The 17,565-nt window shown below is 42.7% G+C and overlaps 1 protein-coding gene across 7 annotated transcripts in view; it reads left to right on the top strand.

The window, feature by feature from the left end:
* Window positions 1–17,565, top strand: part of Sgms1 (sphingomyelin synthase 1) — a 266,886-nt gene that overhangs the window by 140,888 nt on the left and 108,433 nt on the right. For 5 of the 7 annotated variants that reach the window (XM_031390092.1, XM_031390091.1, XM_031390095.1 and 2 more), the window contains one exon: window positions 3,738–3,780. The exons of the other annotated variants lie outside the window; for them this stretch is intronic. The gene's annotated coding sequence lies outside the window, so the exon portion shown is untranslated. The remainder of the gene's footprint in view (window positions 1–3,737; window positions 3,781–17,565) is intronic. 7 annotated transcript variants of the gene reach the window in all.

Genomic DNA, 17,565 nt, shown 5'->3' with positions numbered 1-17,565 from the left:
AAACCAAAAAACAATGTGGCATTCCTGATGAGAGAGACTTGAAAGGGCTGGCCCTACAAATATAGATAGGGAGATTGCCAGTGTTCTGAGGAATAGGAGACAGCCCTGACCCCCAAAATTTTCTTCCTGTCACTGGGTTTGTGGCTAGACCAATTTCTACCTTACTTTAAATAGAATGTATTTTCTTTGAATTATAATTACATTTTCCCTTTCCTTTCTTCTCTCTTTCCAGCCTCTCTCATGGGATCTCCCCATCCATGCTCACCCTCAAGTTCATGGTCTCTCTTTCTTCAGTTTACATACACACACTTGTTCATTCTGTGTAATGTTATTTGTATGTCTGTGATCTCAGGACTGAGTACTTGGTGCTGGTGTTGCAGCACCATACTTGTGCCAGCAACTCGCTGCCTCAGCGGCCTGGCCAGCCATGTAGTGGTGGGCAATGGCCAATGTGTTTTTTATCTCATGGAGACTCTAACTCAGAACTCCACAGTCTTTCCACCCAGCTCGCTAGGTTCCCACTGGTGGGTTTAGTTCAGAAACAACAGTAACTCAACCGCTGGGCACAACTAAAATCCTGACTTGTAAGCCTTATTAAATCTAAATCCTCCAGTGGTGAATCCTAATGGATCCACCATTGAAACCAGGAGACATATCTTGTTCTCATGCTATCCCTGTCCAAAAGGACCTAACTCTCTCCTGCTTCCTTCCAAACCAGAAGTCCCGCCTACTCGCCCAGTGATTGGCTCCTTTATTCAATAGGGTATTGGTTCACAAAAAGTCACCTGAATATGACTCACTCCTTGTCTGCAGTCCCTCCTAGGAGAGCAGAATTAGCCTCAACATACAAATAGCACCAGGTCCGTCCTTAACGTGCTGGATGAGCACTTGTGGGGTTGTTCCCTCAGGAAGACCTTTTCTCCTGTCTCAGCTGTCTCCAGTTGTCTATAATTCATTTTCAGGGTTGAGGCCTCACGAGCCTTCCCCTTCCCTGTTGGTCTGTCTATTGGTGTCATTGGTGTTCAGATCTTGTTTAGTTTCCCTTTTTAATTGGAGCCCAATTAAATGTTTAAAGTCCTAGCTGCAAAGATAATTGGGGACTTACAGTCTGTAGACATTTGTCCACACTTGTCTGTTAGTTAGCATGCTCGGCTAGTCCCAGAAAGGACTTGTGTCTCCACAGAACACCTCCACTGCAAAAGCAAGCCGGTGGCTTTGCCTGCACTTTCTCTATGCTGAGTACCAGGCACCTCACAAGGAAGCCCCGCAGGCGCGCAGGCGCACACACGGCCCTCACAGTTCCGCTCCTGTCTAAGGAGTGTTTCCAAGACTCCTTTTGCTCCCTGTCCTCAAGCTCCTTGCTAACATGACCCTTACTACCATTGCATAGAAGGAAGGGATGCTAACACGCCTTCTTAAGATCAGAGTCCAAATAACTTGGAACTGGGAGCTGAGAGTGTTACTAAATGGCTTGGGACAGATTCAGAGGATGGGATTGTTCATCCTGAAGCTAGTACGTCATGGTCAGCGTGGTAGCCCAAGTGGTCCAGCACACTTGACCTGGTGTGACAGTGGGGAAGTTAAGCAGCCTCTGAGCTGCCTACTGTCTACCGAGCTGGTGAGGTTGAGGTTTCTAGGTTCCCTTCAGCATCCTACCCAGTTCTTGCAGGGATTGAATGTAAGGGCATGTCACGTGACAGACTGCAATCGGAGTTAAGGTGCTCAACTCAATATAAAAAAAATTATATTTATCATCGAGGATGCAGGAAGACCTTTTAAAACATCTATCATGGCTACCTTACAAACTATCTTTAACACGTAGTTACTATTTTTTTTCTCAAGTGGCATAATAGAAACTTCCCTTTTTGAACTATGTTCCTGTTTTGACCCTGTTTTTTGAAATTACTTATTATCAAAAGGAAATATTCGCAGAGGCTTGGCATGTTGTTGTTCTCTGGGTAAGTGGTGGCATTTGTGTTCATCAGCAGCTGCCTGTGAGGGACACTGCTCTTCTGCTGTCTCTCATTACAGAGAGTAATAAGGCCACTTAGCAGGTTTCTGAAGTACAGGTTGGGATGTAAAAGGTTTCTTTTGAAGGCTCTTCTCTGGGGTACAGAATGGTAAGTGCCTGCTTTACGGAGGTGGCCATTGGGTAATTTGTCAGTGCTAGGTTCTGAATGATGTGTCTTCTGATGTGACTCTTGGGCAGGAACACTATATCAGATCCTATATCCAATTCCACAGCTTCATTCCTGTGAACACTTTCCTTTGTTTATAGCACCTGTGGCACTGCTGTGGGACTCTTGGTTTCTGTGGCTTGGAGGGGACCAAAGCCAGACCTTTGCTCTGGGAATTGGCAGACCATGTGGGGCGGCGGTGCATTAGTAACTTGGTCTAACTTCCCCCACATACTGGTTAGGTTATCTTTATTGAGTTGTTTGTATACCTGTAGAGAGGAAATGAAACTCCCTTTGGCAGTCTCTTTTCTTCCTCCTTCCTCTTTCTCTGCCTGTTATCTTCAGGGTCTTGCTTTCCCTACTCGTCTCTCAGGAACAACTTCCCTGGCCTGAAGTCTCTGGAGACTTTGCCATTGACAACCCATTAGCCAAAGTGCTTTCATCACCAGCATGGCAGTATCTTCCTGAATAGTATTAGCTATCAGCCAACAACCATTTCCTTTCTGCGGCCTTTAACTTTACAGGGATTCTCATCCTCAGACACTCCTTCAATAATAATGATCCCAATTAATTTGTCTCTAGGCAGGACCAATGTGTGGTGTTCAAAGTTAGGTTTTTTGTTTTTGTTTTTTGTTTGTTTCTGTGTATGAGAGTAATTCAAGTGTATATTAATTTTAAAATGTGGATTAACTAATGTATTTATTTTGAGACAGGGTCTCAGTTTGTTGGTCAGGTTGGTCTTGAACTCACTCTATTGCCCAGGCTGACCTCAGACTTAACAACAGTTCTCCTACTTAATTTTCTGAGTGTTGGATTAAAAATAAGTATGTGCCCCTGTGCCTGCCTGCCGTTTTTTTTTTTTTAAAGAATCATTTTCTTTTCTTTACAGTACATTGACTCATATGCATGTATTTCGTATGTCATTACACATACGTGATGAAAGGATCATGCTTTATTTAGATGAGACAATCTTTGACGAAATGGGATAAAGCCTTTTGTTCAGTGGGTTCATGGCTGTGTGCAGGATTTTTGATCACACACCTCTGTGTGCCCTTATTTATCTCATTTAGCCACTCTTAATTGTATTGTGATTAAAAGGAAAACATAAACATCTTGCTACCCTTTTATGCCAGAGTTCTAATCACTATGGGTTGAAAACTGTATTCTCCCACTGTATCTATTTCTATCTGAATGAAAGGAAGATACGCCATTAAGGTATAGGATTTGGAATCTGAGATGTACCCTTAGATGCTCCTGGTGCATAGCCTTTCCTAGTTCCAGGCTTAGGCTTGCTCTGCCTGTTGTCCAACCTTTATGTCTCTACCAGGATAACTGAGGTGAAGCTGGCATGGAGACAAGAAAATCTATTTCTCAATGGACAGATAACGAAGGGTAGTAATGGGCAGTGGACTGTTCGTTAGGAGAGGTAGTCATGACTAGTGGACAGATAGTAGGGGTTGTAATGGCCTTGTCTCTTTAAATCATTATTATAAGCAGCTCATTATATGAAGCTTTAAATATGTACTTTATATGTACTTTAATTTACTTATTTTCTCCTAGACTGGAAGAAAGACTGATGAAGAAAAGTAACAACATGATTGAGGTAAATGGATGTTGAATTCTTTTATGCTTTAGTGTCTATTTTCTGTCTTCAGAGAAATCTAAAAAATGATCATGGCCAACTTACATATATAAAGGTTGTAGAGATTCAACAATAAACACATCCCACTTAATTAATTTAGTTGTGTATATATATTAAACACGCACTTTCAAAATAAAACTTAAGTATTTACTTTTGTATAGCCCAGAATAATTTTCTTCCAAGTATTTAATGGCATGAATTACATCAAACTTTTCATTATAAGAGTTGTGTTTCAAAGCGTTGGCTGTGCTTCTCACAGCATGGTATATATAGCAGGTTAGCTGTTTGCCATCCAGACTTTTTGGACTTTTTGTATGTTGCTGGCCCCTGAAACTTGAGTCCAAACTACTAATGTTCGCTTGTGTAATGTCAGGACAGTTGCTGGCTTTATTCTTCATGATGAGCTTTGAGGACCATCACTGGGAACAGTTTCTATAACTGCTTTTGGGAGCTCAGCATTTTCTCCCTCTTGTTTTCTTGCTCATTTTATTTTTCAAGCAGTTGCATATACATTGGTATCTTAGTTAGGGCCACTGTGCTGTGATGAAACTCCATAACCAAAGCAACCTCATGGGCTTATCTCAGCGCACACTTACATATCACCCTTCATAGTCTGGGGAAGTCAGGACAGGAACTCAAGCAGGGCAGGATTCTGGAGGCAGGATGTGATGCTTCTGCCATGCCACGGAGAGGTGATGCTTGCTTGCTTGCTTGCTCTCCATGGCTTGTTCAGCCTGCTTTCTTATAGAATCCAGGACCACCAGCCTAGAGATGGCCCCACCCACAATGAACTGGCCCCTCTCTCATCAATCAGTAGTTAAGAACATCCTTTACAGGCTTACCTAGAGTCTGATCTTGTGAAGGCATTTGCTTATTTAAGGTTCTTTCCTCTGAGATCATGTTACCTTCTGTCAAGTTGATATAAAACTATCCAGGATAATTGGTTAATAGTTTCCCATGGCCCCTTTGACTAAGGGTAGACTCTTTTAGCTCTTTTGGTTGTATTTTCTGGTATTCATGTATCTTATCTGTTTCAAAACATAGAAAATGCTTTAAGTGTCATTTTAGTGGTTTCTTAAAAATCGTAAGATTTTTGGCTTACTTCCTCTTGAAGATTGAAAGATGACCCCTGACTGTTAGAGTTCACTTTCCCTTCCTGTTTTGCTATGTCCATCCCTTTCTCTTTTCCTTCTCTTCTTCCACCACCATCTTCTATCCTTTTCTTCTTTTAGGAGTGGGGAGGAACTATAGGCTCATGCTGGCCTCAAACCCAGAGACCTTCTACCTCAGCCTCTAGGATTATTAGACATGTACCATTATGCCCAGATCTCCATTGTCTTAATGCAGTCATGTTATAGATTGCATTGAAACACTAATATTTGGCAAGTTATGACCATCCGTAGTTTTGACTGAGTTCTGTGATGTTTGGTGGAATGTCCCAGCCTTTCTGAATTTCTGAAATTCCAGGCCATGACTCCCCTCCACTTTCCTTCTCTCCTTTTCCTCTCTTTTGTTCCCTCTTTCTCCCCTCTTTCCCTCCTTCCTCTCCCTCCCTCCATTCCTCTCTTTCTTTGCTTTCCAAGTTTTTAAGTTTTTCACTTCGTCACTCAGTCTGCTGAGTCCTCTGTGGATCCCCATTTCCTTCACTGCTGATTCTGACCAGCATGCTCCTCTGTCTGCCCTCTTTTGTTTCTCAAGAGTTTGGTGATTACATTTAGATAAAGCAGGATAATCTCCCCATTCCCCTTTTATTGTGATTTTAAAAAATCAATCACATCATCTCCTTCTATTGGAATCTGCTGTTTCTTTGGGACTGCTTGCTTTCTAATAACCTGACCATTCATGCTTGTAGCAGGACATAATAGAATCTTCTTTTTAAGAACTAAATACTATTCCATTGATTATACAACCATATTTTCCTCATCCATTTATTTAGTACTGGACATAGGGTATGGTGACTTCTATTTTTGGCTATTGTTAAAATAGCCACAGTGAATATAGGTATGCAAATATCTCTTCAAAATTTTGTTTTCAGGACTTTCAGATATATCCCATAAATTAAATTTCTAGACCATATGGTAGTTTTCTGTTTAATTTTTTTGAAGAATTGTCTGTGTGTTTTTCATACCAGTTGTAACATTTTACATTTCTAAGAGTGTACAAGGATTCCAGTTTCTCCACAATCTTGTCTGAAGTGAGAATTTCTGTTTCTTTAAAGACACAGCAATATAAGAATGTTTTTGTTTTAATCTCAGGTGTGGGATATGGGGCTGCTTCAGATTGTCCACAGCATCTATGATTTGTCTTGTGTGCTAGCGGGGGTTTTGATAGCTGCAGATAGTTTTTCTGGGTGTGTGACATATGGAATTCTGGGAGCTTTTCAGGGCATATATAAATGCTAGAGATCCACTAGAAGGGGCTGGCTGCTGGTTAGCTGGTTTGTGATTAGATGCTGCTGGTTATGGTTTGTTGTGGTTTGTCAAGTAGGCAGATGCAAAGAGGTAAAAAGAAGGAATTAGATATCCTCATGTTGAAGAGCAAACTTGCCCCAAGGAATTCAATGCCCCTAATCAGCAGGAAGTAGTCTTTAACATTGCAGTTCCCTTCCCCTCTAGCTTCTTCCTCTTTTACCTCCGTGTTGGAGTTGAAAGAGAAGAAGAAGGGTGGAGAAAGGTGGAAGAAAAAGGAACCCAGCAAAAAAGTCAGGTGAAACTTGTCACTACTTGTTATTGTCTGGCTTCGTTAATGGCCGTTCTTAAGTGTGTGTTGGGGGGGGGGGGCGCGTATCTGCCTGTGCTTTTGTCTTCCTTCTTCTGAGGCTTAATGCTGTTGAACATCCATCCATGTACAGTTGACCTTATCACCCAGGGAGATGTCTGTGCAAGTACATTATGCACTGTACATTTTTGGTTACTTGGGTTTTTGGTGTTGTGTGCTAAGAGATCTTTACTTGTGGTTGTCCATTCCTTTCAGGTGTGTGGTTTGCAAATGCAGTTCATCTTTCACTCTGTTGATTGGTGCCTTGCCATTTAATCCTGGTATGCTTTGCTTTTGTTGCCTGGGTTCTCGGGGTCTTATCCAAGAGCTCCCCTGGCAAATTGCTTGCCGTGAAGTCTTGTGCTTGCATTCTTTTCTAGGAATTTTAGTTTCAAACCTTACTTTTTACAGCTGAAATCCATTTTGACTTAATTTTTGTCAATGGTAGAAGGTAAGAATCCAGACATTCTTTCTGTAGACTTTTAGGCTGGCTGCTGTCTTGGTCTCGATGGTTGTTCCTGGGTTCCTCGGTCTCTATGGTCTCTCTGCCCTACCAGCATGCCCAGCACAATGCCCCTAGTGTCCCTCATCTTCTGTGGCAAGGATTCCGGGGCTTCTGACTTTATTGTCATTATCACGATGTTCTATCACTTTAATGGAGACCTGGCGAGAAGGAGTCAGCTGTAATGGCTACCTAAAATCTCAAAGTATGGCTTTTAAAAGTCACATTAGAAAGTCGTAAAAGAGCTACTCCAGAAATAATTTACAAATCCATTTCTTTTCTTTTTATTTTATTTACTTATTTTGTAATTCATCTTGTGCTGGGAACTGAGCCCCAGGCCCGTAGCCATGCCCAGCCAGTATTCTGCCCTACAGCTCCATCCCTCAGCCTTTATGCTTCTTCTTTGGTAACCTTGACAGGTGATTGATGCACTAGTACCCAGAGCAAACACTAGCAAATTTACTCTCCAAATAGTATTTCAATATCAAGGTAAACTGAGACTCTTGTCATATGAAGCAAGATGAAGCTTGGTAGAAATTTGAATGTATTATTTCCTTTTTGTTGAGATAAATCCATTCGACATTGGATTGTTTGTTTCTTTTAATAAGAGGTGGTATGATTTATATAATGTAAATTTATATCTCTACATTACCACAAACCTTTAACCGAATACTTTTATTGTGGCAAGAAGGGTCTAGGTTTTAAAATTTGTGTCTTGTATAGTTATTTGAGATAGCTGGTTTTTTTGTGACTGCTTTTAGGTATTGTAGGTGAAACATGATTTCTCCTTTCTTTTCCTTTATTTTTTCCTTTCTTTCTTTTTATTGCCTTTGCTGCCCTGGAGCTTGCTGTGCACATCAAGTTGGCCTTGAACTTACAGAAATCTGCCTGTCTCTTTCCCACTGGGACTGAGAGTAAAGGTGTCCTCTACCATGTTGGCCTGAACATGATCTCATAAAAGTTGATACAACTATCCAAAGTGGAGCTTCATTGTTCTTTGAGCTGTTTGTTCTCAGTCCGTGTGGGTGTGATTCGGCAGTCCAGCACGTGCCTAGCATCTGTGACTCTGTAGATGCCTAGCGTCTGCTAAGCTCTAGACTCCATCTCCAGCACCACAGAGGGGAGGGGAGAGTGAAGCCTTTTGGGATGTTCAGTAGACTGGTTGTTTCAGTGTAGAGTTCAGGAATGGCATCTTAAGAATTTGAGATCGAGGCTTAGAGTGGCCTTGAGTTTCACCATCTGCTTTAAGTGAACCTCAAAAAGATGTAGAGCCTTATAGATTATAAAATGGGAGGAAAACGGAAGAGGGAAGCGGAATGTTTCAGTTACTGTGCTATAGCTGTGGCTGTACAGACCATGACAAAGGCAACTTATAAAGGAAAGCATTTGATTGAGGACTTGCTTATAGTTTCTGGGAACATGTGTAGGGGAGGCAGCCATGACTGCTGGGACAGTAGCCAAGAGCTTACATTTTTTTTTCTTCAAGTTGGAAGCAGAGATAGAGAGACTGGGCCTAGCCTGGGCTTTTGAAGTCTCAAAATTCACCCCTGAGACACAGCTCCAACAAGGCCACACCTCCTAATCCTTCTTAAAGCAGTTCTGCCTACTAGGGACCTGACATTGAATTTTATGAGCCCATAGGAGCCATTCTCATTTAAACTACCACAAGGGTTAAGGATTTAGTTTTTAATTAAGAAAAAATGAATTATATGTGTTTTTATGATAATAAAAATGAAAGAAGTACAAAATCAAAAAGCTGAGACATAAGAAGTAAAGTGTGTGTGTGTGGGGGGTACTGCAGCTGTTTTTCAAGTTGTTTACCCTCAATATGCTGCTGTTATCTAGCCAGCTTCCTCCATGTAGGAGGTTAGGGTTAGCTTTGGGATCTTATGATGCTAGTTAATCTTAGTTAATCTTAAACTGTTCCTATGGTCTGAGATCACCTTTGAGTTTATAGGAGTGTACCATATTGTTTGGCTTGGAAACTTAATGCCTGACAAGCCTTTGGCTGAGAAACCACCACACATGAGAATCGTTGTAAAAGAGCCAATTTCTGGATGTGAAACCATAGCTGTCAGAGTTTACCAGGGAGCGAATGGCCTGAACCTACCATGCCTACCAGGATGTCCTGAAACCAGGGAGAACATGGCCTGAGCCTGCCATGCCTACCTGGATGTCCTGAGTCAGGAACAGGTGTTCTGTGGGAGTGGAGCCAGCCCTTCCCATGGGCCAGACAGTTCTCTTTCCCCGAATGTCACTCATTAGCTCTGACTCAGCCTCTGATAGTCCTTCCGGTTGCCCAAGGGGACAAAAAAAAAAAAAAAAAAAAAAAAAAAAGCAGCAGTGGTAAGCTTAACTGTGGCCAGGTGCTCTTGAGAGGGAATTTCTGGCTGGATACCTCATTGGTGACTTCTCTTGGGACAGAGCAGATAGTGTTAAACCTTGGCCAGTGTGTGCCCTCCAAATAGGCTTCCACTGGCTTTTGTACCTACCATGGTCATCCCTGAGGCTGTCTGGGACCTGGTGTGACCTGGACCATACTCCATCGTCTGGAAATAGTATGGTATGCTGCCTCCTTCTTCTTTCTTTTCTTTTTTTTTTTGTTTTTTGTTTTGTTTTGTTTTTTGAGACAGGGTTTCTCTGTGTAGCCCTGGTTGTTCTGGATCTCACTCTGTAGACCAGACTGGCCTCGAACTCAGAAATCCACCTGCCTCTGCCTCCTAAGTGCTGGCATTAAAGGCGTGTACCACCACCACCCGGCTTGCCTCCTTCTTTTGAGATTGAATTTTAAAACATCTGTTTAATTCTTGTAGAATTATACTTTTAAAATATGTGCTACTCCTATTTCAAACAGTCTTACTTTGTATCATATTAGGATTAAATATTAGTACTTTCAACTTTTACTATTTTCATCATTTTACTGTATGTGTCATGAGACCTTATTAAAAATATACTCTATTTCTGATGCAGACTCTGCTGTGGTGTCTGGTGTCATTTTTACTGTCATTCTGCCCTTCAGTGAAACCTAGTGACGCTGATACCAGAGAAGAAGGGATGGGATATTTTCTAGAAATCTTATGTAGTTCACAAACTTATTTCAACAGTTGAAGCCTTTTTTAATAGAGGTCACCTAGGATTGTGGCTTTAGCAAGGCCCCGGGATCAAACCCAAATACTGTAAATAGAACCAAGCGGGAACAAACCACAAGCTATCCACGTGCTATGACATGCATGGGTTCAGCGATTGTGGGATCTTGCTCGAGGAGTTGTCCTGGAGCAGTCAGACTTGGAACTTAGGAACATGGCATCCATACTTTGTTGTGTTTGTTTAAAGTGAGGGGATTCGTGATTTTAAGAGTCTGTGTGCTTAGGCTTTAGGAATGTTAAGGAGTTAGCAGTAGCTATCCACCCTGACAAATATTTTAACCGTTCTTTCCTTTCTATTCCCCCCCCACCCCAATTCTGGGAATTATACCCAGGCCTCTCTTTCATGCCAGTCATGTACCTTGCCACCATGCCACATCTTCAGTTCCACTGATAAATATTTAAAGTCTTTACTAAAGTCCTGGAAATAGGTGTGGCAATGCCTGGAAAGGACCAGCCTGAGGCTTGAAGCCATGATGAGCCTTGCCTGACTTAGTGCAGTTAGAGGATGGAGGAGTCCATGCTTGATGTTAGAGCTGTCTGATTTCACAGACTGGTTAACTCTGCCTTACCGGCTCCACACAGCAATGACATTAAGGAGGCAGCCATACAGAGAATTTCCTTACATTTCACACCCACACAAGGGCATTCTGAAGCTCTGGTGACAGCATTCTCCTGCTTCTATCAAGCCCTGCTGATTCCCTCCCTTACGTGGGGGGGCGGGGGGGGACATGTCTGGTTTAGGTTAGAAGGTGTGTCTGCTTGTGAGCCGTGCCCTCAGTGGAGGCTTCTCTGGATGATGAAACACTCGGGTCAGCTTGCTTTTGTGCTTGTGTCACATAGCAGGTCAGGGCTGGGATTTGACCACGCCATCCCACACAGGATGACAGTTCTGGCCTCCTCATACAAATTTCAGAATTTTAGCTCATATACTTGTCTCTGCTGACAGTGGAACACCCCTCTTTCACCCCTTACCACCCTCTCCCTCTTCTTCCCACTCCCCTGTTTTGTTTTACAGGCTATGCTTGCCCGGTGCTATGATGAGATGTGTGCTCCACCAGCCTCGGAGTATCGCTCCTAATCTGATTCTACATAAAAATCTGCTGTGTGTGTCTTAAAGAAAATGGTACACCCTTTTTATTCCCTGCACTCAGGAGGCAGGAGCAGATATGATTTTGAGGCTAGTTTGACCTATATGGCCAGTTCCAGGGCAGCCAGGGCTACATAAAAAGACCCTTTCTCATACTACCAGGCAACAAAATAAAAAGAAAATTAAAAAGCACCGCTCAGAAGTTGCCACTAGTAATATTTTGGTGTGGAGGCTTCTATTATTATTCCTGTGAATATGTATGCCTTTAAAAATAACATACACAATTAAAGCCATCGTTATATATAAAATCTTTCATATTTATTTTACCCAGTTCAATGCATATATTTTTGCCATATGCTTAAATATCCTTTTGTAACGAGCTTGTAGTGACACAGTCTCCTGTGTGGATAATAGCATAAGTGCGGTGGCCTGGTGTTAGGGAGGTATGATCCTCACTCACGCGAGGCTATGCTGGTGCATAGCAAGTGAGAGCTGCATAGTCCACTGATCTTCATATGTCTTTAAAGTAGCTAACAATGGTTATTAATAATGGTCATGAAAACCCATTTTTAGTCTCATTCTCTATTACACAGTATAACAGCCTCCCTGGAAGTCCCTATATAAACACCAGCAAGAACAGAAGAGTATTTTATTTTAGCTAAGGTATTTTAGAACCTCTGTTTTCTTTCTTTGAGCAGCCTATCTATGACAAGTACCTGAGACCTCTCAATTCTTATTTTCAAGTGGTTTAGCCTCCTCGTTCACCATACTAGTTAATGTAAACTTCTCATACCCTCCCTTGTTGACTAGATATTTCACACAGACTAGCCCTGGTTAGTTAGGCCAGTGGGCTGCGCTCGGCCAAGGAAGCCCCTGACCCCATGAGAATTCCTGTTCTAGGCCTTGGCTTAGGCACAGACACCAGTGATCATCATTGACCGGAAGACAGAAAAGGGAACAGCTGAAATCTGTGGTCTGGGACTTGGCTCAGTGAAAGAAAGATAGTAAGGTCTGTAATTAAGTAAAATGCTTGTGTGCATATATCTAACAAGGGTGGGGGAGGGAGGAAAGAGAGAGAGGCAGGCATGGCGTGTACTGTGTGTGCATACATGTGTCAACATATACGTTCTCCTGTGAAGTAGGGAGGTGCTGAGAGTGAGAAGGGACCATACAGCTATGAGTGTGGTCGAGGGGGTGAACCTTGCTTATGTCTGGGGCAAGGGCATCCCAGGCCAAAGGTTTAGGAGTACAGAATTCCCAAGACTAACAAGGATGCATGCAAGCCAAGCTGGCCCAAGCGTAGCCATGTCAGAATCTGCACTCTCTTCAGGTCTCTCTAAAAGGAGTTTTTCTTCATCTTAGAAAGGTTACCAGTACCTGGGAAGAGTTTTATACATTATAAGCAGTGACAACTTGACTGTGTTGGCTCTCAGACCAAAGCAGTAGATAGCAGATAGGTTAGAGTAAGTGCTGCACACACATAGATAACAAAACGGTAACATTACAACTGCTATCGCTAGGCTTAAGAGGGTAACAGTAACTCAGGAACCAATTCTGCCCTTTTCTCTTTGAATAGAATGTGTTTTCCTTCAAAAGTTCTAATGCTCTTGTTTTAAACGTAAAAATGTGATAGTTTTATAGAAGCTGACACAGGCTGTGGCTTGGGAGGATGTGTGCATGACAGATAAAACATAGGCTGTTTCCCTCCATTTGGCTCAGAGGCCTTCTTTGGGGTTTTGTGAGTGGAGCCTGCAAGAAGGCAATTGACAGAGATCTTCTGGACCCAGGACTCCCCTGGTGAGGTCGGTGTGAGCACCGTTGCCCACTCCTATCCTCCCTTCTACCAGGCTTGGTGGGGGAGGTGGGGGGGTGGGGGGCTGGAGGGGTGGGAGGGTTGGGAGGGACTGGTGGCTGATTCCCCAAACACCTGACATTGTGAGGGGCACCCCTGCTGGTGTTGGGGAGTCGGGGAGAGTGGCCTAAGGGGGATGATGTGGGGGAGGGCAGGGTTCCCCCCTCCCCCCACCACTGGTGTGAGTTGGGAGGCGGGGCAGTTTCAGTCTATAAATGCTGTTTTGCTTTCTTGGCCAAGATGAAGAAAAGATGTTTAAAAATTAATCTTGGATAAACTGGTTGCCAGGGAATGCCGGCTGGGGTGGTGTGAGTTTTGAAAACTACTGTCTAAGTATGGCTCTCATACTCATTCTTAGACTCTTGACCAAAGCACTTTGCTGTTGGGTGCCTCCCAGCTGTCTTTACTGAATTCAGTGACAATACAAATCTCATTTAATACTAATGTTTCCGTGGCGTTTCACTCTAAAACCAGTTTGTGAGGATGCCCCAGAGTGAAGAATGGAAGTCTAGGCTGAGGAAAGCCTTTGCTCTGTATTCTATTTTTTAAGGATTCCAGTTAAGGGCAAGAGGCTAAGATGCTGCTGGGTTGACATCCATGGGAAGTAGCAAATTTTAGATAGTAGGATTCCAAACAAATAAACATTGTTTTGTTACCTTCCCCCTCTGCTCCCCTTTCCTATTGCGTAGCCAAAACAAGGTTCACACTTGCAAGTCTTCCTGCCTCCATCTCAGAGTGCTTTGTGTACCAGCCTCAGTTCCTAGCAGAATAGAGTGGATGCTCAGAGGTTTATCCACACTTGTCCCAAACTTTGATCACCTTCCTGGTCATCAGTATCTCCTGCATGCTGGCATGCTTGTTACAGTCAACAGGCCTACATGGACCTGCCTTCATCAACCAAGGTTTATAGCTGTGTTTGGGTATCACTCAGGCTCTCTAAGGTGGGCTGTGTTTGAGGCCATTTGAGTGAAAAAATGAAGAGCCTCAGGAGAATGAGAAGTTCTCTCAACTGAGTCCTTCATTGAGAACTGGCCATTGCCTTTAGTAATGCTGTACGTTGTTGGTGATGTGAAATGATGGCTGTGTATAAACTGGAGGGACAGAAGCAGTTTGGGAGACGATGAGGAGATTCCTGAGAATGAGCCTCAGCTGTCTTGGCTGCCTTTGAGGCAGGTGCTGCAGCTGGGTTCCTTGCACACAGGCACCCATGACACTGCTGTGGCTATGGTTTTGGGTGTGGCAGGCTTGAGAAAGTGTGCAGTACACAGTTGCTTAATTCTCTGTGCTATGGACACGGATGTCACTAAGAAGTAGTTGAGCAAAGCTGTTATCTGTAGCACAACACAGTGACTCTAGTTGACAAGATGCTGCTGGTAATTTCTGGGAATGCATTGGAAGTATTTTTACCACAATAAAAGAAATATGAAGGTTAGTGTGTATGTTGATTAGTTCAATGTCATTCTCAGGGTAGGTACAGGTAGATCAAAGTACCATATTACACAGGGTAATTATATACGATTTCTACATCTCATTTAAAAACAAAAACAAAGAAGATAGGGAACATGAGTTATTTTGACTGGAGCTAAGAGACAGACTGGGTAGAGATAGTTACTAAAATAGTTTTTCTTAAAATCATTCAGTTCTTCAAAAGTTTTAACTGAATTTGCACTTTTCTATTATTAATATTGCATGTATGATTATGGGAGAGAAAAAGAATCATGTATTTTCTCTAAATGTATTTAGCACTTTTTGTTTCAGTGTTGGGGGCTGAATGGAGGGCCTGGACACTTTGTAACTGTGCTATTGCCCCCAGAAACCCCCCTTTTTACACCTCAGTGTTTGCTTGTCTTTTATCAGAATTTCAATCATAAAGTATAAGCTTTTGTTCATTTCACTAGTGACTATTGTTTTACCGGGAGTACAGTAGAAGTGTAAAAATACTACTGAATAAAAGTACTAGACCAACTGGGTCCGGTCCGGGTCTGGGTCCGTCTTCTCGGGGTCTGTCGTCTCTGGGTCCGTCGTCTCCATCTGCGTCTCCGTCTCCTTGTCCGACTCCGTCTCTTCTTTCCTTGCAGACGTCTCCGTCTCTGTCTCCGTCTCCATCTCCATCTCCGTCTCTGTCTCCGTCTCCGTCTCTGTCTCCGTCTCCCTCTCTGTCTCCGTCTCCCTCTCTGTCTCCGTCTCTTCTTTCCTTGCAGACGTCTCCGTCTCTGTCTCCGTCTCCGTCTCTGTCTCCGTCTCCGTCTCCGTCTCCGTCTCTGTCTCCGTCTCCATCTCCGTCTCCGTCTCTGTCTCCGTCTCTTCTTTCCTTGCAGACGCCTTTCCTCTCAGAGTGTTAAAATTGTTTAAGTTGTTAGTGGTAGAGCAGGGAGGATGATGGCCCAGTGGATGATAAACTCTGGGTGTTCCTGGAGGCCTGCCTGTAATTCCAGCATTTGGAAGGAGGGGCAGAGGATCCCCAAAGCAAACTCAGATACGAATCTCCATGTTAGTTATAAGCCTTCACGTGCATGAATGTACACACACACACACACACACACACACACACACACACATGTACGTTAGGAGGTTAAATAAAATTAAAGACATTGTTTTTAACTCAAATTCTATGAAGATTTTAATGCAAACATTAATAGAACATTTTGATATGAAGCTCATGGCTCCTCTTCCTTTTTGAAGTAAACTAATGAATTGGTATCTCTCTAGAGATAGAGGATATTTCTCTTGGGCATGGTGGCTGACACTGATAATTTCAGCTCAGGGAAGGCTCAGGAAGGAGTACAGTAAGTTTGAGGCCAGCCTGGGCTGTGTAGCAAGGTATTATGTCAGTAAAACAAACCAAAAGCCAATAAGAAAAAATATCCCTTTCACCCCGGAGTTTCCATATGCCCATTGTCAGCATGTGCCCATTCCCTTCATATGTCCTTTCTGTCATACCCTTGCTAATGGAAATGGGCACAGATTTGGGGCACTGGCTCTTCCAGAACCGCAGCTATATAGTTGTGCTGTGTTCTTTAACTGTACATAACACATAACAGTGCTTTTGAGATTCATAGTCGTTGTTTGTGTTCGTCAGTGTGGTCCTTGCTGGTACTGAATAATATTCCATTTAATGAACTTAACCTGTTTGCTATTGGTGTACATTAGAGTTGGCTGCACTTTGGGACTATTATGAATATCATGAACATAATTACACACATCTCATTATAAACATATGTTTTCCTTTTGGGGGGCTATATACTTAAAAACACTTCCCCGAGGGAATGTGGGACTTTGTAAGGAGTTGCCACACAGCCTTTAGAAGGGGTTCTACATTGTAGCGGTCTCACAGTAATGATACATTGTAGCCTTCTAACAGTAATGAGTGCCAGTCTAGCTTTCCCCTCCACATTGCTGCACCTCTTGCAATCTTATATGCATTGGCTGTTGTTCATCCATACATGTTCATGCACATATGTCACAGACTTAACAGCACAGTGACATGCTTTTGATACACAGTAAAATGGTCAGGTACTTCCTTTCCAAAAAGAGTAGTGAAAAATCCATTTTCACGTGCACATTTCTTACCTCCAGACTCCTCATTTTTTTCAGGCACTCTGTTATAGCGCTTCACAGAGTGTTTATCTGCTGACCACAAGTTCTGCGTTTTCGTTATTTAAAAGTGCCCTTACTTCTTTAGTTTCAAGCCATGCCTTTTTGCTTCATATATAATTCTGACTGACTGTCCCCCAACACCTTTCATTTTCTAAAGCTATTTTGAAATTTTTGTTGCTACTTTGGGGCTTCATTTGTTGGTGAGGTTTTCTTGTGGTTATTTCAGTTTCCTGCTTTGGTAATTGCTGTTTGGGCTCAACTTTAAAAATTTATGGCCATTTTTAAACATACGCCCGTTTTTCAGCCTTATCATCTGTATCTTCCATTTAAAAAAATGTTTTATCAGTAACAAAAGTCAAATATTTTTTCAAATGACAAAGTATGGGAGAAATGGCCAGGTAGTTTCTACTGGAACTAACCAGAAAGCATATGGCCTGCTTTAACTGTGTAAATCTGGGACCAATTTCCTTCTTCCACTGGCCATATCACATTGCCCACGCTACAGGCACCAAAGCCTCAAATGCTATGCAAGATCTAACTACTGGTTTTAACTACCCACATCCTGGCTAAACAGAGCCACTCTAAGCAACAGAGCTTTCTATTGAATCCATGTTTGCTTGTCTGTTTGAGAGACCTGGGCATTCAACAAGAAAGTCTGTCCTTGCAACCAGGAAGCAGACGTTGCACAGAAAATGACATGGACATGAAGAGTAATGAAAGTTCATGTCACAGAGATGTGTATAGCATGTGTCTTCACCTTACCTGGGATGTTTGAGACCCATTTCTTGGAGAAAATGATTGACAC

The sequence above is a fragment of the Mastomys coucha genome, unplaced genomic scaffold, assembly GCF_008632895.1.
Source record: "Mastomys coucha isolate ucsf_1 unplaced genomic scaffold, UCSF_Mcou_1 pScaffold21, whole genome shotgun sequence".
Taxonomy (NCBI): Eukaryota; Metazoa; Chordata; class Mammalia; order Rodentia; family Muridae; genus Mastomys; species Mastomys coucha.
This window is presented reverse-complemented; position numbering and strand designations above follow the sequence as displayed.